The sequence below is a fragment of the Rhinatrema bivittatum genome, chromosome 5 (genome assembly GCF_901001135.1).
Source record: "Rhinatrema bivittatum chromosome 5, aRhiBiv1.1, whole genome shotgun sequence".
Lineage (NCBI taxonomy): Eukaryota > Metazoa > Chordata > Amphibia > Gymnophiona > Rhinatrematidae > Rhinatrema > Rhinatrema bivittatum.
Window position 1 is genome coordinate 100,050,676 of NC_042619.1, and position 20,685 is coordinate 100,071,360.

General features: G+C 43.5%; 1 long non-coding RNA gene across 1 annotated transcript; it reads left to right on the forward strand.

Moving 5' to 3' along the window:
- Positions 1-8,907: 8,907 nt before the first annotated feature.
- LOC115091511 lies at positions 8,908-12,480 on the forward strand. The gene is made up of 3 exons (XR_003856740.1): positions 8,908-9,215; positions 10,365-10,538; positions 10,801-12,480. It is a non-coding gene; the product is annotated as an uncharacterized LOC115091511 (long non-coding RNA).
- Positions 12,481-20,685: the final 8,205 nt, after the last annotated feature.

The following is a 20,685-nucleotide window of genomic DNA, read 5'->3' on the forward strand; positions in this document are numbered from 1 at the left end:
TAGCCTGTAGACAAGAGGACTGAGAGGGGAAATATGATTGAGGTTTATAAAATCACGAGTGAGGTAGAACAAATAAATAGGGCACAGTTATTTATCTTTACAAACAACACCATGACTAGGAGACACTTCATGAAACTAGCAACCTGCATATTTCAAATAAATCACGATAAATATTTTTTCACTTAATGGAAAAACAAGCTATAGAATCTTGCCAGAAGGCATGGTCAAGACAACTAACATAATTATCTTGGCTCAGAATGCCACAGCACATACCTGATTTGGCTCAAAATCTTGTGACCATATTATACCTGTCTGATCTACATTGGCTTCCTATCAGATGGAGGATAATGTGCAAGCTTGCTGTTATTACCTTCAAACGTTTGAGTGCTAATCATCTTAGCTGGGGGAGTTCTATTTTAGAACGTCATAGGCTGCAATGATTTATAAGATCTGCCCAAAAGAACTTACTCAAAGTCCCAGTGGACAAGCTGGCCCATCACACCATCACCCGAGACAGGGCCTTTTCTGCTGCAGTCCCATTACTGTGGATCTCGCTTCCCGACGAGATTAGGACTGAGCCATATGTCAAAACTTTCAAAAAGGCTACTCCTTTGTTTTTACATACACTGAGTCTCTGGTTGAGTACTAATGCATATTAAAAGCAAAAGACCCAAGAAAGAGAAGTGAAAACATGAGATGAGGATGGTCAGGAAAACTCCCCTCTCAAGGAACAAAAAGGGTTCCAAAACCTGGTCCTTAAATGAGTAAAGGCTTGTCTCCTCTCTGAATCAAAGGTCTTCCTCTTTAAAAAATAAGAAAACCCAAGGAAACAGCCATGGACATGCTGTCCCTGGAAGGGTCAATTTAGATTCCACACCCTAAGTTGGTGGTAGGGTTGATATACTCTTTAAGAACATACCATTCTAGGCTCCACATGGGGGAGCTATGCACCCACAATATCTTCTTTTCTATTCTATCCTCATAAATGGATTCCTTATTATCTCAAGGAGATTCAAGGAGAAGAGGAGTAACAAAAGTGCTTATCTAGTATTGTGAGATGTAAGGAGAAGAAGGCAGAAGAACTTTAGGAAAGGGAGAGGTTTACTGGACTGTGGCTGTTGAAATCATCAAATTGATTAAAGAGTCCATCCCTGTCAATTGGGAGGGAACTTACAAATTGCCTCCTAGTATTGATTGGAGAGAAAGAGAAACTGGACTCACCAAGTGAAATTTAATTGAACCAGTAATATAAATTTATTAAAAAGAAGAAAAAAAGTCACAAATCTACTAAAAGACTTACATTTGTAAAATCATATATTGAAACAACTAAGCTGTAAAACAATTTTCATTAGTTTTTACCATTCATCAGTAAAAATTACTTTGGAAACCATCTGTTTTCAGTGTGATTATGCTGCTGTGATCGTTAGTGCTGTTTACAGTTTAACTGGAGGACTTACCTGGATGCAGTGTACAGGAGGAAGAGAATTCTTCCCTCTGCTTAGGAAATCCTGGACATTCAGATAAAATAATAGCTTTAGCTTTAAGAGATTGTGTTTGAAGTATGGTTTCTGGGGCTTTTATCCAGACCCTTTATCCTGGACTTAGAGATGTGAATCGTGTCCTCGATCGTCTTAACGATCGATTCGGCTGGGAGGGGGAGGGATCGTATCGTCGCCGTTTGGGTGTTTAGTAGTATCGTTTAAAATCGTTTAAATCGTGAACCGGCACACTAAAACCCCCTAAAACCCACCCCCGACCCTTTAAATTAAATCCCCCACCCCTCCCCAAATGCCTTAAATTACCTGGGGGTCCAGCGGCACACTAAAACCCCCTAAAACCCACCCCCGGCACACTAAAACCCAGGGTTTTAGTGTGCCGGGGGTGGGTTTTAGGGGGTTTTAGTGTGGGTTTTAGGGAGGGTTTTAGGGAGGGTTTTAGGGAGGGTTCCAGACCCCCGCTGAACGACCTCCTGCAGTCGATCTCCTGCCGGCGCCATTTTCCGTACGGAAACGATTCGTGGCAGGAGATCGCTCCAGGGCCCCCGCTGGACCCCCAGGAACTTTTGGCCAGCTTGGGGGGGCCTCCTGATCCCCACAAGACTTGCCAAAAGTCCAGCGGGGGTCCGGAACGACCTCCTGCGGCGAATCGTATTGGTCTATGGCCGCCGCCATTTTGCGGCGGCCATTTTGCAAAATGGCGCCGGCTGAAGACACCACGATTAGTGTGCCGGATTTCCTGCTCTCCCCCTTCCCCCGATTTAGCTACGGACCCAGGGGTATTTAAGCTACGGACCGCCGCTACGGACCCCCAGGTAATTAAGGCATTTGGGGTGGGGGATTTAATTTAAAGGGTCGGGGTGGGTTTTAGGGTGTTTTAGTGTGCCGCTGGACCCCAGGTAATTTAAGGCATTTGGGGGGGGGGGTTCGGGAGGGTGGGGGATTTAATTTAAAGGGTCGGGGGTGGGTTTTAGGGGGTTTTAGTGTGCCGGTTTTCCTGCCCTCCCCCTTCCCCCGATTACGATTTTTGACGATAAATCGGGGGAATTGGTATTGTATCGTGGCCCTAACGATTTTTGATGATTTAAAATATATCGGACGATATTTTAAATCGTCAAAAAACGATTCACATCCCGACCTGGACTATCAGCCCAGGGGTTAGATGGCAAACGCTAGGCTACAATCCAGCACTCTGTAGTGGTAGAATGTGGGCTCTTAATGGGGACTGGGATCTCCTGTCTCTTTCTCTGTTGTTAGCTCTGGACCCTCTGGTGTCAGAAGTTTCAAAAAATATCCAAAAATCCAAAACCTTTTCTTCCCTCTCAGGAAGCAACTGGTGGCAAAAAAATGCCCCCCCAAATATTAGGAACAAACTTTCAAAACTCACAAACTGTTACTCTCCTCTTCTCTGTCAGGTTGCTGCTGTCTCTCCTTAGCAGGACAGAAAGACCTTATCTGGTCCTTTTACAGACAGGGGTAAAACTCCTTCTGGGCAGGATCAGGATCCAAGAAGCAAACACTTCTCAGAAAAAAAACTTCTCTCTAAAAAAAAAACAAAACCTCCTATTCCACACTCAGAAAATCCTCCCTTCCAGAACTGGGGGTTACCGGCCAGGGATAAGTCTTTCCCTGGATCAGGCTTGGGGCCTAAATTGGAACCACTGCAACACTTTCTGCACTGCCTCACTGCTCCTCATGCATTGCTGCTTTTTCAGGAGCTAATTGATTTGTTATAGGCTTTGCCTGTCACTAAGATGTTCCCCATATTTCCATCATAGATAGTGGGTGGATATTTGGAAGTCCTCCCCTTGAGTTATCTCCACTTTTTCTGGGTGGCTTCTGAGGATTATAAATGTCCCCTGAGCATGTGATCTGGGTCTTTGCCTTCGCCCAGGTGGACTGAACCAGGAGGAGAGGGGTTTCTCTGCTACACAATAGTGTTGACCTAAGAAGATTTTGGAAATTAACGATCTTGCTATCTTTAGTTTCGAGCTAGTTCCTGAAGGAAGGGAAACTCCAGGTGTTTGGAAGGGCTGGATAGTACAACCTTGTTGCATTGCCTATAGTCAATTGCAAGGGTGAAGAGTGTGATAGTACATAAAAAGTTGCCATACTGGGACAGGACCAAGGGTCCATGAAGTCCAACATCCTATTTCCAACAGTGGCCAGCCAGTCTAGGCTACTAGTACCTGGCTAGTGCCCAAACATTAAATAGATCCCATGCTACTAATGCCAGTAATAGCAGTGGCTATTCCCTGTCAGTTTGATTAATAGCAACCTCCAGGAACCTATCCAAACCTTTTTTAAACCCATTTATACTAGCTACTTTAACCATAAATTGTGCATTGAGTAAAAAAGAATTTTCTCCAATTTGTTTTAAATGTGTTACCTGCTAACTTCATGGAGTGGCTCCCTAGACTTCTATTATCTGAAAGAGTAAATAAGCAATTCATATTACCCCATTCTAGTCCTCTCATGATTTTATAGACCTCTGTCATATCCCTTCCCTCTCAGCTATCTCTTTTTCAAGTTGAACAGCCATAACTCTTTAGCCTTTCCTCACAGGAGAGCCATTCCATCCACTTTATTATTTTGGATGCCGTTCTCCTGTACCTTTTCCAGTGCAACTATATCTTTTTTGAGATTGCGGTGACCAGAATTGCACACAGTACTCTTAAGGGTGGACTCACCAAGTAGTGATACAGAGGCATTATGACATTCTACGTTTTATTCATTATTCTCTTCCTAATAATTCCCAACATTCTGTAGGCTTTTTTTGACCACTGCAGCATGCTGGGCCGACAATTTCAATGCCTAGATCTTTTTCCTAGGTGATAACTCCTTGTACTCATAGAGGAGAATATGGACCCTTTGCCCCGTACCTGGGAGGGTGAACCCTCGCAGGTCCCTACCATCGGGAGGCGAGGCCAGATTGACGCAGGGGCTGACTGGAGCTTCACAAATACCAGCCCCGTTCCCGCGGGTTGAGCCTTTGGGTGCTTAGGGCCGGCTGGTCTTAGGTGGGGCCCCTGCCAAAGATGAAGGATACACAGCTGGAAGGGTCGTCTGAAGTCAGTCCAGGATCAGAAGCCAGAGAGTCGTCGAAAGCCAGTCCAAGGTCGAAGCCAGAAGAATCACTGTAAGCCAGTTCGAGGACGAAGCCAGAAGAATCACCGTCGGGACCAAGGAAGGAGGCTGGAACAGGAACAAGGCTCAGAAGGCAGAACAAGGCAGGATCAAGGCTCAACACACTCACGCAACTCAGAAGACTCTACAAGGGAAGCAGACTCATTGCCAAGTCATCTGCTGCAGGAGGAAGCTGGGTTTATATAGCAGCCGGCTCTGATGTGAGTGGGAGGAACTGTCAGTGATTTCCTACTGCGGGCCCTTTAAGGTTCCCTAGGTGGCGCATGTGTGCGCTAGGAGGGAGTAAGGGAGGCGGAGGTCGGCAGAGAAACGTGGCAGGAAGGCCTGGGGCAGCCCCGGCGGAAGGAGGGCCCAGCAGCAGTGTCGGAATCCTGGAGGTGCGGTCAGGACCTGGAGTGAGCCGGCACCCCAGAGAGCCAGCGGGAGCGGCCGCGACCAGTAGGCTTAACACTCCTAATATGAAACCGAACATCATGTAATTACAGTATGGATTATTTTTCCCTATCTGCATTACCTTGCACTTGCCCACATTAAATTTCATCTGCCATTTGGACGTCCAATCTTCCAATCTTGCAAGGTCCTCCTGCAATTTATCACAAACAGCATGTGATTTAACTATTCTGAATAATTTACTGTCATCTGCAAATTATCACCTCACTCATGTACCCCTTTCCAGATCATTTTTAAATATATTGAAAAGCAATGGTACAAGAACAGATCCTTGAGGTACTTCACTGTTTACCCTTTTCCACTGAGAAAACTGACCATTTAATCCTACTCTCTGTTTCCTGTCTTTTAACCAGTTTGTAATCCACAAAAGGACATCACCTCCTGTTCCCATGACTTTTTAGCCTCTCATGAGAGGACTTTGTCAAACGCCTTCTGAAAATCCAAATACACCACATCTACTGGTTCATCTTTATCTACATGCTTATTAAGCTCTTCAAAAATGTAGCAGATTTGTGAGACAAGACTTTCCTTGGGTAAATCCATGTTGTCTTTGCCCCATTAAACTATTTTTGGACATTGCTGAGAAAGCCTTTGGATTTATCTGTTAAAAGCTAGATTTGTGCAAAAGGGGGTTTTGTTAACTGTCTCCAACTTTTGAATGCTGGAATTGCAAGGGGAAGGGATCATGGAAGTGGATGTTGGTTCAGGAGCTAGAAGAACATACAGGAGGGGTGTCATGGACAAAGAGGCAATGTTTGTTTTTTTTTTAACTTTGATTTTTCTGATGTTTCTCATCTTTTCTATTCAGGCTTGGATTTTGATTTTCAAATTCAAGTAAACTTTTTGTTAAACACCATTGCTGGACTCTGTGATTCTTCCCCAGGGGGTGCTAAGGTTTGGAATGGAGAGTGTGTTATTTTTGTAGTCTGTTCTCCTTCTGAAGGACCCCACTACCCAGTGTCTAGATCAGTTGATTGGGACTTAATGAGCACAGATGCACAAGGGCCTAGGAGTTTAAGCCTCACCGGATGGACCGCAGAATTGTAGCTCCCCGGTTTTAGTCAGCCAGTAAGCCAGCCAACTGGTGGTCCTGCTATATGACCTATCCAGGCAAGCCTTTCTGGAGGTGTACCTAAGGGATGGTCTGAAAACTAACCCCCCCCCCCCCCAACACACACCTAAAATCTTGGCCCATAGCTTAAGATAGGGTTAATTTAGCTAGTGGAATTTCCTACATCCCCCCATTTTTTAAAGTAATATGCATAATGCTGCTCAGAAGCCCTGCACACATTTTGGCTGAAATATTAACTGAGATTCCCAAGTCACTAGTTGTTTAAAATACATAGACATTTCATCATGTTTGAAGATAAGTTGTATGACCCAGATCTGACTGAGTTGGTTGTGAGCATTCCATCCTTAGAACTTTTTGTACATATTCTTGGGTTGGAAAATTGCATCACATTGATTGTAGGGGGTAAAAGAGTGTTCTGCATTATAGTTAGTCAGGGATTTGCTTTAAAAATATTATAATGCTTGAAAGACTTAATTGCTCTGTGATGATTCCAATGAAACATTCTATAATTGTGGCAACCTCCTGGTTGGCCACTAGATAGCCCTAGAATTGTACATCTAGAAGGTGATGCCATTTTAATCAGCACCTCCCCCAGAGGCTGTCTGAGATGGGTGGACCTTTTTCCTATATGTGGGGGCTAGGAGAAGTAAGGTGTGGTCTTTTGGTTTGGCTCTTGATGAAAAAAGAACTCTGTTAGTTTCTTTTGTCTAAGTGAGCCCTATACCCCTCACTAGGTGGAATTTTGGTTAAGGGAAATTCCTTCCAGGCACTGTCTGCCAGTATAGGGCTACCCTGAGGTTAAAGAAAGACATTATTTGAGAGTTTTGACTGAGTTGAGGACTTTTGGCTGGAGATGAGACCTAGAGCTTCTAGGAGATGGCCATACCCGGAGGCCGGAAAACTGAAGATTTGTATGCACCCGTTTAAGGAGAAAGGGGCTACAGTGACAGTATTCACTCCAGAAGAGATTTTTAGCCTTTAGAGGAATTTGGCCAAGTTTTGTTTCTTTTGCCACCCCTGCTCATTAGGGCTGCAGCGATAGCAGCTCATTCCTTGAAGTGGGATATCAAACCTTTCCTTTTGAGAGGTCACAGACAGCAGGAAGGAGGAAGATACTGGAGACTCACTGAGGGATCTTCATACCAAAAGGGACCAGGGCACAGGCTGGGGACAGAGCCTCATAAAGGATCTTTCAGTGATACTTACAGGGACCCCATCACGGAGTAGGGATACCCCAGAGACTGGGCCTCTCCCACACTCAGAAAAATTGTGATGAGAAGTGGCTAAGGAACCTAAGCAGAGCACTTACACAGAGAAAAGAGGACAACTAGCTGTAACCTCAGTTTTGACTATTGAACATTTATTTCATTTTTTGAACAAAATCAGAAAATATTTTTTGAACACTCAGTCCTGTGTCCATCTCATCTGTCCCAGTTTACACAGCTTCACACTATGTCAACAGATTTACAAACACACATCTGAGAGATTCTCACCATCATCCGGGCCATAAGCATCAGTTTCCCCCTACAGAACGGACTAATCCCTGAGGTATAAACAAACAGGAGGGAACAAGCATCAGGAAGGCAGTTCCAGTATAAATTTACTTTTGTGTGCCCTTTAAGAAAATGCCACTTTCAAGCAAAACCCTTTGCTTGAAAGTGGCATTTGCATAATAATGCAAAATGTGAGCGTTTATATATGGGATCATAAACAGGGTGCTGTATAACAAATTGCACTACAGGGCCCATGAGACCTTGTATCAAAGACCATATGAAAAAAAAATTGTTTTTTTTAAATTATGCTCACTCTTTCTTCTTCCTGAAAACTCTTTGACCAAGCAGCCCAGTTAGTTGCTTTTTATTTAATGTGTAAGATGCCACCATAAACATTGACCAGCAGAGGGCATGAAAGGGCTAAAGCTATCCTTTCTCTCTTCCATATCCTACAGTAAAAAAAGAAAAGGTTGGCCAGTTGCACACAGGCCATAGAATGGCAGAATGAAATGACCAGAGAAATAAGAGAGAGGCACCAACCCACAGAAGAAAGAAGAGAATCGAAGCAAATGGGCTCTCATATCATCCAGGATAGCCAAAAGAAACCAAATGTGTAACCATAATCAAACCTGTGCCCCCTCTCACCCCACAAAATAAAAAAGAATTATTAATACTGCAACCCCGAACACAATATTTAAAACAGCAAGATGGTTATCTTTCAACAGTCCGTCACAAAAGTCTTGAAATATGTTTTAAGTAAAGAAAGAAATTAGGGAGGAGGGGAAGCCTGTAGCCGTTTTATGTTCTACTGTTTAACCTGTTATATGTAAAGCCTGTTGCTAATTTATTGTTTCACTGTGAACCAAGGTGATGTATGATTATAACGTACCGCGGTATATAAGAATCTATAAATAAATAAAGAAAGAAAGAAAGAAAAGGAAATGGAAATCCTTGTCAGGATAGTGGCCCTGACCAGCGCTGTTTGTTTTCGGTCTGTCTGACTTCTGGAGAGCTTTTCTTCAGCCCTGGGTGTCTGAGGCCTCCAGCAGGAGCGCCCAGGTGGGTACCTCGCGCCTGGGCAACAGCACAGACGCATGCCCTGTATCCGAGCAACGAGTAAATCATTACCCGCTTTCTCTGGGGCTTTCCTGGAAGCAAAATGATTTTCCTCTCTCGCTCGTGGACACCGTGGCCTCTTCTTTTATCGTTACGGCAGTAGGGGGATGGTGTAATGAGCCAGAGAGGGAAGCATCCACACCAGCATTGCACTTCTTTGACACAGCCCTGTTTCCAGTTACTGCTAATGAAGGGGGAGCAATTGCTGAGAGAGCCCGCCTAGTGAACTCTGTGTTTCATTCGCAAAGGGAAACCAGGCCGGTAGGGTGCCTTGGAAAACTGCCTATATATCACGACGCACTCGCTTTTTCTGCAGGCAGATGCTTGCCAGAAAGCAATCCAACTAAAAGTGCCTTGGAAGCCGGCACGTCTTCTTAGCCGGGCTGAGGATGGAGATTTGCAAACAGGCCGGCTTACCCAGGCAGATCGGTATTTGTCCAGGTATGGCTGGGAAACTTGTGCTCCCCGGGATTGAAAATCTGCAGAAAGATTTCTTCACGATCAGACACAAATCGCTTTCCTAGCCATGTGGGTGGGAATCAGGGGATACACTTTGGGGCTTAATTCACCAAACTGCTTGTAAACATTTTCTTTTAGCACGGGTGTTAAAATTATGTTTAGTGCACAAGTGCTAAAAAGTTTTAAACGTGTACACAATTAGGAAATAGCCATCAAGCATTAATAGCACCTGTGCAATTATTGTTTTTTATTCATGGTGCTTGTGCACTTTTTAGTGCATGTTTATTGCTGTTTTTCTCTCAGCTCCAAACGTGTTCCCTATAATCAAACAGCTAAAGGGGTGCAATGCCAGGTATTTCAGGGAAATCCTTAAGCCATTTTGCCCAGGGCTGCTTCACTTTCCATTTGAGGAGGAAGAATGGACCCTGAGGGGGCAATTAAGGGACCACAGATTCCCAGATTTACTGTTTTTAGTTGCATTATGCAGATTATCAGATAAACTTGCACTGAATGCCATATTATTCATGCTGAACAATTTTTTCAGGTCAGTTTTATATTGGAACACCATCACAATGTCCAGCTTCTTTATTGGCCCTCAGAAGAAAATACACATTTTATTTATTTATTTATTTATTTATTTATTTATTTATTTATTTATTTATTTATTTAGGAATTTTTTTATACCGGCATTAGTGGGCACATCATGCCAGTTCACATTCAACAAAAAAGATGAGAAAATACATAGAACAGGGCTTGGGGTGGGATCAAAAGGAATGAAGAGGCCAAGGTGGAAAAATAGAGGAACAACTGGTCAATAAAATTGCATATCTGTAAAAAATAACAATGTGTGTAATGACAAGCATAAAATGAAAACAGCTTTATACAAAGGCTCAGTGGCATATGCACGAGTTCGGAACAATATACAGTCTACATGGCAGAAATACAATATACATGGCTGGTTTCTAGAGTCTTGGAAGTTTATCCTCCTACTCATTCCCCCAATGGAGGACTGGCATTCGGGGCAGAAAATAAGGAAGTCCAAGACTTAACCCTATTATACTGAGTGAGTCCTTCCCTCTTGGCACAGGACTGAGATGAGTTTATGTAATAATTAATGTAATATAATTCTAGGCGTGCAAGCACTGGAATCCATATTCAGCCAGGATATAGAAAAAAAAAACAGAGCAAGACAGGAGGCAACAGTTCTTGTTCTTATTGACTGACCAGAATGGAGAAATGTCTCTGTGCCATCATGGGACTGGAAGCCATATATAGCATCTCTGAGGTACTGGAAACTACTAGCAGGTGAGTAGTTACAATCCCAAAGCAAAATCCAATATCTGGAGGAGCACCCATGCCAAACCAAAATGGTTAATCTAGAATGGTTGTTTTGCTTATTGGAAGATAGGGGTGGACCCATTACCCAGGAGAAGAACAGGTGGGGATGAGTCCATTAGCCAGGAAGGGAACTACATTGGAAGGAGGTATAGCAAGTTTCAGCAGCACATGTGGATTACATGTGATATATGTAAGATCCAGATTTACCTGCTTCTTCTTGGTTTAACAGGTGCTATGGGTGACTAGAGCATACTCACAGCTCTAGACTCAGCCAAGATCACGCAAGTGGAGGAAGCCAAAGCATGGAGAATTAGAGAAAACTGTTGAGTCTCTGGTTCCTGAAACTGCACTTTTATCTGCCTTCTCCAGGTCTGGCATGCAGAATATATTTGAGAATGAGCCAGTATCAGAGTTCTTTCCATTAGACACACCTCCCACAAGTTGCTTATGTCTACCTCCATTGACACCTGACTAGAATCTTTCTGCACTGAGCATGGAGGGCCACACTAATGTACCCTCTTTGCTTGCTGAGCACCCAGTGATGTTGGGACAGTAGTGCTGGACAACAAAGTCCTCCAAGAGCTGAAGTCTGTGTGTTTGCACAGCCATCAGAAAGATTTGTTTCAGAAGTCCACAGACAACATCATAAACGTGGTGTACGGAGTGTCCAGTTTGGCAGCAGTGATCATTGACTGACAGACAGCAGCCATCTCTGACCTTGCTCTCACCTTCTAGCAGGGTTTTGAAATCTTCTGAATAACAATACCCTTGTTTACCACTTCCACAGCATACACACCATCCATAACCTGAGGACCACAGGCCAGAGGTGGAAGGGATGAAGCTGGACAAACTGTACATTCTAGGATGGAATAAGCTGTATACTGCACTCTATAGCTGAAGAGTCAGTGGAGGATGAGGGTGCCTCATGATGCTTTTCTGCTAAAGAACAGAGACTTTTGAATCTCTCATTGTCCATGACTGGTATGTTTTACTTGCCACTTCCATCCAATTATGCTCCCTAGGAATGCTTTCCTTGCAAGCTGTCTTCTATTGGATAAGAGAATGATAGCATGTTGTTTTGCCTTATACAGGCTTGTCATCACCTGCTTTTGCTTTGGTTTTTGTTGTGTATGTGAACTTTACTTCTGTTTTGCTATTTGTGTTGCATTAGGGCCACTAGATGGTGTAATGGTACTATACACTAGATGGTGTAATGGTACTATACACTATTAAGTTCTGTTTACTTAGAAGGATGAAAAGTTGTACTAATGTGGAATTTTCCAGCTTCTTGGGATCAAGCAGAGTATGTGCAGGAATCTGCCAGTGTATGAATGGCAGGGTGACTCAGTCCAGTAGGGGAAGGTATTAGAGTGGTATAAAAAGCAAGGTTGTATGAGGTTTAGAGGCTGATCACTGAGGAAGGAATCTCAGGAAGGGGAGCCTTTGGAGGGTCCATGCCATCCAAGTGATTGGAGAGACAGCAAGTGACTCCTTCTGGGGTGCTACAAATGCTTGGAGTGAGGTATGGGAGAGTCTGAGGGAGCCTCCAAGAGCCCCTGAGGAGTGACTTATGAGCTGGAGTTACCTGGGGGGGGGGGGGCCCATCGAGTGATTATGTGAGACTGTGGATTCAGAGGAGAGACCTTGGAAGAGAGACTTTTGGGTGGGAGGAAGGAGATTAACTGCCCTGAGGAGAGTCTGTGAAGGATTAATCTAGGCCCAAAGAGCACTTGGGATTAAGAGTAACCAAAGCGGAAGTTGTGTGTGGAAAGAAGAGGACTGTGATTTTGACCAGCATGATCCGTGATCTGACTATTGAAATGGACTATGATTTGAACATTTTTTTTCTGTTGAGCTTTTTATTTTTAATAATAAACTATTTTTAGGAACATATGATATCCGAATAATGTGTTGGGGGGGGGGGGGGTTGTAGTTGTTTCCTCAGCCCATTTTGGGCCTTGCAGATGGTCTTGCCCCCTAGCCCATGGTTCCTAGAGATTATGATTGTTTCCCCATCCTGGCAGAGCCAGATCATCAATACTCCCCAGGGTTGGAAAGGTGACTCCTGAGGAAGGTGGGATTACATATGTATGGTCAATAGAAGCTGTGTATTTTGGAAATGATCTTGTGTTTGTTGTTATTGAACAGGCTTGGGTGGTAGGGGAAGGGATCTTTCTTAGATATATCCTCTGAGATGATTGAGGGTGGATAATAGAGGAGAAAGATGTGAAAATTGGGGGTACAAGGGAGGACAGGTTTTCTCCCCACTCTTCCACTGTGCCATCTGTCTCTTCACATTTTCCTCACTTTGCCACCTGCTAAGCCACTGTACTTCTGGACAGTCTCCACCTATCATCTATTCTGTTTATCCTTCCGACCCTCTACTGGCTTCCTCTTCCAGCCCTGGTCCAGCCCTTGACCTTGCCAGAAAGTCTTGAAGATTTAGAAAGGGTCAATGCAAGGTATGCTGTTAGAGCTGGCAGCAATAGGTTAGCCTGGAGGGCATGGCCATTTTTATGGCCTGCAGCTGGTAGGGGGGACCCTGCCTATACATTGAGTGAACCTGGAGCACAGTACAGTACAGAAAGCAGTGATCTCCAGTCTTCTCCTACCCAATGTTCCAGAGTAACATGCTACTTGTTAGTCTGGGGGGAGGTGAGTGTGCTGGTGGTAAAGTGCTACACAGTTGAGATTTAGTTCAGAATCATGCATTTGAGTTGCAGAAACCTGGAGGATCAATACATAACTGGGGGGCGATGATAACTAAAGTGCAATAACCAGGAGAAGAGACCTCATAATAATTGTGTGAGATGACCTCAAAGTAGTGAAACAATCTATTTTATTTTATTTATTTATTTATAGTTTTTTTATGTACCGCGGTACGTAATGCACATCACCTGGGTTTACAGTAAACAGTAATTCAGCCAAAATAAGGCTTTACAGTGAACATATGTGGAAAAAGCAAAGTGCTAATGTAAACAGAAAAACTAGGCGTATACATATCAAATACATATGTGTAAAAAAATATTAACAAAAGTTTGTCTTGAGGGGAGATATTTGTAAGGAAAAGGAGGGTAAGGGAAAGAGGGAAGGAAGGAAAGGGGAGTCAGGAGGGGAAAAAGGGAAAGGTAGGGTAGAGTAGAGGAGTCCTGCGTAGGTTGTGATAAGGCAGTGCCCAGAGACAGAGGTACAGTGGTGTAGAGATCTTAATGGATCTCCACCAAAAGAAATGTTCCAATTAACAAAGGAGAAGAAAGAGAATAATTAGTGTAGGTTTGTAGCTCCCCCATGTGGAGTCTGGAATGGTATACTCATTGGGGTGAATTTTAAAAGCATTGCTCATGCTAAAAGGGCATATATATGTGTCTGAAAAGCTGCAAATTCCATGTGTATAGGCGCATGGTCAAGCAAATAAGGGGTGGAGTTGGGGCAGGGCTTGGGCATTTTGTGCGTGGCCGAGAGTTATGATATTAATCTATATTTTAAATCTGGCAATCACAGTGTGTGGCAGGCTGTTAGCCAAGCATGTTTACTGCTGCTCCTGGTGAAGTGCAAGTCTGCATAAATCTCTGTTTAGGTCTAAAATGGATGGGTGAGGGGTCTGGATAAACTGGGGGGAATGCAGACTAAAGAATCAGAGGTATGACCTTGAGACGGACTGGGCAAACTGGTGGATTAACTGGTAAAATTAGGAATGGCCTTCATGCAAGCATGTTTTAAAATCCGCTTACTTCACAAGTTAATACCGGCAAAGTCTTAAGGAGGAGACGCGAATTGCGTTTGCTAAAGTAACAATTTAAAATTAGGAGCTCTCATATGCACGGTAGGTGTATTTTAAATCATAGGTGCGTAAATGCGTGCATGATATAAATTTCCAGCGAATGTGCGTGCTTGTTTTAAAATTACCATCTTAGAGTATAGAAACCTCTACCACCATTTTAAGGCATTGAATTTTTAGTTGACTCTTCCAGGGATAGCATGCCCATGACTGTTCCCTAGTTTTTGTTTATTTTTAAGGAGGAAGACCTCTGAGGTCTCGTGGATGGAGACCTGGGTTCAGGATGGAAACGGAGAACTTTCTACTTTTTGAAAGACTGTGTCTGAATGCCTTGCAGACCATGTCTGGAAACTTGTTATCTTTTGCGTTTCTTGAGATAGGAGGTTTTTTTCCCCCATCCTCTTCCTCTCAAGTTTTGGTTTCCCTTTTGTTTTTTCTAACATATCTGAGAACTCACCCAGGATGTGTGACCTAGAGCATTTGTATCTCTCACCCTGAGAGCACGAATGGAACATTAGGAGTCCTGAAGAGGACTTAATCTACATTCATTTCTGGAGAGGAGAAGGCGAGGAAGAGTTGTGACATCTGTCTGGTGTTGTCCATGTATAGATTATCAGGATACTGAGGAGAGAAGCATAGGAGTAGTGAGGAGAATCAGGATGAAGAGCTACAGGAGAGGCACAAGATGTTGGAACTTTGTTAATGGACCATGACTAAATTTGACAAAAAGACCATTTATTCCCTTTCATTTTGAAGAGAGCTTACAAACTGTCCCATACAGATTGGAAAGGAAAGAAACTGAGAGTTTACTTGACCAAGCAGTACAACTTGATTAAAAGAAAAAAGATCACAAATGTATCCAAGAACTAAAGTTGTAACATCATATTTTGAAACAACTAAATCTGTAAAGAACAACTTTCATCAATTATGTAATTTATCAGAAAAAGCTAAGTTAGAAATCACTAAATGCTTCCAGAATGATTGTTGATGCTGTGGTTCTCCTTGCTGTTTACATGCACTTTACAGTGGGATTTGAGTACATGCAACACATAGGGCCTAGGAGAATTATCTTTTCCTCTGCTCAGGAAATCCTGGATTGTCAGAAAAAATTAACATTATGGGGAGATTTAAACTTAAAAGACTGTGTTTGAGGTGTGGCTCCTGGGACTTTATCCAGGACTATCAGCCCAGGGGTTACAGTAGGATACACAGGGAGAGGTCTAATCAATAGAACAAAGATGATGATAATGCCTCTATGCAGATTGTTGGTGAGACCACAATTCTGGAAAGCTGTACCTCAGAAAGGATATAGAAAGGGTGGAGCCAGTTCAGAGAGAAGCTGCTAAAATAGTGCTGGGTCTGCACCAAAATCCCTGTGACATGAAACTAAAGGACTTTTATTATATATACACTAGAGGAGATAGGGGAATATGATTTAAAAAAAAAAAAGATATAATTCCTCAAAAGTATAAATAAAGCAAACATTTTCAGAGGAGAAAATGTTCTAGAACAAGAGATTAGGTTATGAGGTTCCGCAGAGTTAGACTCGTGAACATCATAAATGAAAAAGGTGATAGATGCCTAGAATAGCCTCTCAGTGGAGGTGGTAGAGGCAAAAACAATATCTGAATTCAGGAAAGCAGGAGATAAGCACTGATATAAATTCGAGAGTCGTAAGTCAGAGATCAGTGGGGTTCCATGGCATTGCACCAGGAGTGAAACTAGGCAGTCTAGATGGGCTCTATAGTCCTTATCTGACATTATATTCCATATGTCTATGTTTACCAGGCAGACATAGAAAAAGTAGCAGGCCACTACTTTTATTTAACAGTAGGAGGCCACTGCTCTGTTAAATAAAAATTTCCAGTGAAAATAGTGAGTGTTTTTTGCTCCCTAGTTGAATAATAGTGAGACGTGACATTAGCAGATTATGTCACATGTAAAAGGTCAGCTGTCATTTTGGATTTGGATTTGGTTACTCACCTTTCCATCCTCCCATCCCAATGCACACAACAAACCCTTCTCAACAGCCCCTGGGATCCCCCTTGCAAAGCCACAATGCTTAAGTAGCTACCTCCTCCATCCATTCTCTACCCTATGGAAGTCTTCCTGGAAAGGCTGGCAGCAGGAGAGAGAGTATGCTGCTCCTGCACAAATTCAAAATGGCACCGCTTGACTTGATGCTCCACTGTGCCCAACACACGCTGCCAGGGGAGGGTGCTCTGAATAGCAGGGAACTGCCGGGAAGAGGTTGTCCTATGCATCAGGTTTGGGAAGGGTTGTCGGGAACAGCTTGTTGGAAAGATTGAGATACTGAGTTGGAAGGGATTTACTGGCTACCAGGGGGAGGAAGTTGGGCTTGGCCAGATTCAGACTTCGGGGTTGGGCAGCGGAAGCCACAGGGTTCCACTTCTTTGCAGATGAAGGCCAGGTTTGAATGCCTGGCTGGATTTAGGCTTGTTGTTGTAACACCTAGGTTTGGTTGGCCAACTAAGGAGGTAGCTAAATGTTACTGCTCTGCTGGGGTAGATTTTCAAAAGCTTTTATCTAGCTGGGTAATCATTACTTACCTGGCTAGATTAAGTTGAAATGCTTTACATAACTTTTAGAAAATACTTTCCAATGCCATTTACTTGGATAAATAGTGATTTGGCCATCTGAAAAGCACCTTCTCAATGCGAGGATGTGTAGGTCTGGGAGAAAAATAATGTGCATACATTTCATTTTCCATGGAAAAGTACCTGCACAAATAGGAGATGCAAGTGTTCATGGGTACCTTATACCCATAGACTTTACAGCAATGTGGACAGCGTGAATGTTGCCCCTTTAGAGGGCAGTTCTCAAAAGCCATTGACCTAAGTGAAAGGGCTTTTGGAAGATTGCCCACCCAGTATGTAGGTATAAGAATGTCTATTGTTTCACAGTGCACGCACTTTTATCCATATTTGCCGAGGTATTACCAGGTTGGCATTCCCAGGGTGGGCAAACAACAATGTACATCATTTTTCCCCCAAAAAATGTATTTGCAGAAAAAGCACGTGCACACCTCTGCAGATACGTTTCCCGTTGGCAGTTTTCAAAAGGAATGTACGCACATACCTTGCTGCTGAGAAATGGTGCAGAATCCTTGGGTAAGAGTAGACGCAGACATTCCACCTATATGCACAGTTTTGAAAATTACTCCATTAGCAGCTACACCACTATTTAGAGTGCATGCTACAGGCGTTTAGGCTTTGGTAAATTGGCCACTGTGTAACGAGCCACAATATTATCATATCCATTGTTTAGGCTCTTTCTTAATTCCATTGCAAGCAAGTCATCGCGCTCACCTGTTAGTATGAAAAACTGTATTGAGTTTATCTGCTTATTTATGGCTGGTCAGCTGTTTTCAGATCCTGCCTCACCCAAACCTGCTGCCATGATAACAGCCAGAGAGGAAGGGAGAGGCAAGCTGAAGCAAGACAGAACCACATTCTTGACTGTTGAGTATTGCTTTCATCCTCAACTTGTTGAGTATTGTAGTGTCAGACCTTTGGCCAAAGCATGGCTTTCTTTGAAGCCTGGCACCATGGCCACCTTTCTACTTGGTAGAATGTATCACTATTGAGCAATAACCAAGTCTTCCGTTCTTTTGGGGACTATGGGTGTTTTCTGTGCACTGTGTCCCATTCTGCGGAACGCAAGAAAGCTCCTGTGTGCTGGTAGTGGACTATTTACTCAGACTAGATTTCATCATCAAGTGCCATCTTCAGTAGGAAGACTGGCAGCTATAGCACATTTTATATTTACTTTTTTCATAAGTAAAACTTGTGATCTGTTCAGTTTTCCAGGTAGGTAAAGAATTGTGCAGGTATTAAGGTCTATTGGAGACCACGGGTTTGGCAGGTACACTGAAAGTTACGGTTTTGGCAGGTACACTGAAAGTTACGGTTTTTCTTGTCCTATCTATTTTCTTATTTTTGAATCAGAAAAAAAACCAAAAAAAAAAAACCCAAGAATAAAATGTAGATGTCATTTCTCCTTGTGAATACAGGGCCTATGCATTAAAACTTGAGCTCAAAAATTGTTTTGCATGCATGCTAAAAATGTACTAAATGTGTGATGCACTAAGTTAATGAGGGGCAGCATCTGTATATGCTAAAAGGTACATTCTAAGCGGACTGTATATTCTTTAGCATGTGCAGGAGCTACATTTCTAAATTCCCTGTGCTGACTGAGGCAAAATGCAGTTAGCTTGTTGGCATGGTTGGATTTCATTCTCCTAACATTCCCAAACTCCCTGATGAAGAGCAGACCTCCTATCCCCCTTTGCTGCTTCAGAATCTCTGTAATGCCTTCTTATCATTCCAGAGGGCTCTGTCCTCTCTGGCAGGAAGTTTGCGTGAACCTTACTATTGGCACTGTAGCAAATTGCCAAATGATGCCTCCTAGGGCACTTAACTAGATATCATGGAATGTGACACTTGGTGAAGTGCCGTTAAGCGGCACCATTCAGCAGTGTGCCATAGAGGCACCAGGAGGGCTCTTATATGCCTCCATTCCTCCTGCCAGTAAAGATGAGCATCCTCCAGAATGGTAAGAAAGCATTATGAAGGCATGGGTGAGATTCTGCCTTGTTGGGTTCAGAGACAGACTGAAACATGTTGGTACCCAGGGCAGGCTAGTAATTCGGCCCCCCCCCCCCCCCCCCAAGCACCTCTTCTGTGCGGACGTTCCTTCCAACCCAGATGCAAGCTCTTCTTGGGTAATCTTCCATTCCAGCCCTGCCACCACCGTTACTAACTTCCCCACCCCCAGCCTAGGCTGCTGCTGCTGCCGCTAAACTGATGATCGTCTGCCATGTGCAGAGGGAGAAGTCAGAGGGAGGCAACCAGCGAGGGAAAGAAAAGTTGGTGAGGTTTCACTGTTCTATTGGTTGGCGCCCTTAATCGAGCCCTGATGGGGTTGGTGGGTCTGCTGTTCATAGGAGTAGTTTGCAGGAAATCTACTCTTCATTCTGAGAGTTTGGGGGAGGGAGAAACCCTGTCGGCAGGGCCTCCCTTAGTGTTAAATATTAGTATGTGCTAATTTAGTAGCCTGAAGGATCCTCAAGTTAATTTGCATTAGACCTAGTGCATAGGGTGATATTGAGCATATCATTTTGGCTGTTTGCTTGCATTTATTTATTTATTTATGAACTTTTAATATACCGATATTCGTAGGTCACATCATACCGGTTTACAATAAACTCATGGAGAAAAGGAAATAGAAATTACAAATAACCGGGAAGGGGGAAAGGGGAGCAGAAGAGGAAAAGGGAGAGAGTGGGGGTAGGGAGAAAGCCAGAGCATGAGGAGCGTGAAAAGCAAGAGTAGGAGAGAAAGAGATAAAAGTAGATAGGAACTGGAATAACAGTATTAACATAATCCTTACATTTCAATAAGTTACATAATTAACATTTTCTTATGATAAATAGTTGTTGGAGGGTGGTGTGGCAAGACGTGGTGTGGCGGGAGAAAGAGAGTTTAGGATTGGTTGGTATCAGGGAAGGCCTGCAGGAAGAGCCATGTTTTGATGCCTTTTTTGAAGTTGAGTAGGGAGGGTTCAAGGCGGAGAGAGGTGGGGAGTGAGTTCCACAGGGTGGGTCCTGCAATGGTAAATGCTCTATCTCTGGTGATGGAGAGATGAGCAGTTTTGAGCGGTGGGGTGTGGAGGGTGCCAGCTAAGGTGGCTCTGGAAGGACGATTGGAGGCACGGAAACGTGGCATTTCCTTGAGCCATGCAGGGTGGTTGTTATAGAGCACATTGTGAAGAACGGTGAGGGTTTTGTATTTTATACGGAAGGGGATGGGGAGCCAATGCAGCTCTGGTGTTCGCATGCATATGCTAATGTTTTGTGACTATGTTTAGTTGCACGCTAAAGGTTTGGGGGCAATTTGCAAATAGCCCATATAGTTGCAAAGTATGTGGATACTTTTAGCAAGTGTATCTCACATTGATTTTCACAGAGAAGCTTACTATTGCGCAGGCCCATACATCTCTTCCTTTAGTACATGAATAGTATTACACGTTTTACGTGTGTGACAGATAGCTAGGATTATGTTTGGGAGAAGGTTATGGACCCAATAACCGCAGGCATGAGAGCCTTCTCTAATTAAATAAAATGCAACGTTTGCAAAGCACTCAGGCATTGCATCATGTCTTGGTTTGTTAGTCCTTCTGGGAGGTGAAAGACCACATTCTCTCAATTCTGCATTCTCAGCAGTCTCTTTTAAACATGTCGTTATGGCCCACGAAAGATTAGTAAATTGATGAGTGCACTGCTTTATTTACAGCAATATAAAAGCAGTTGCAGTG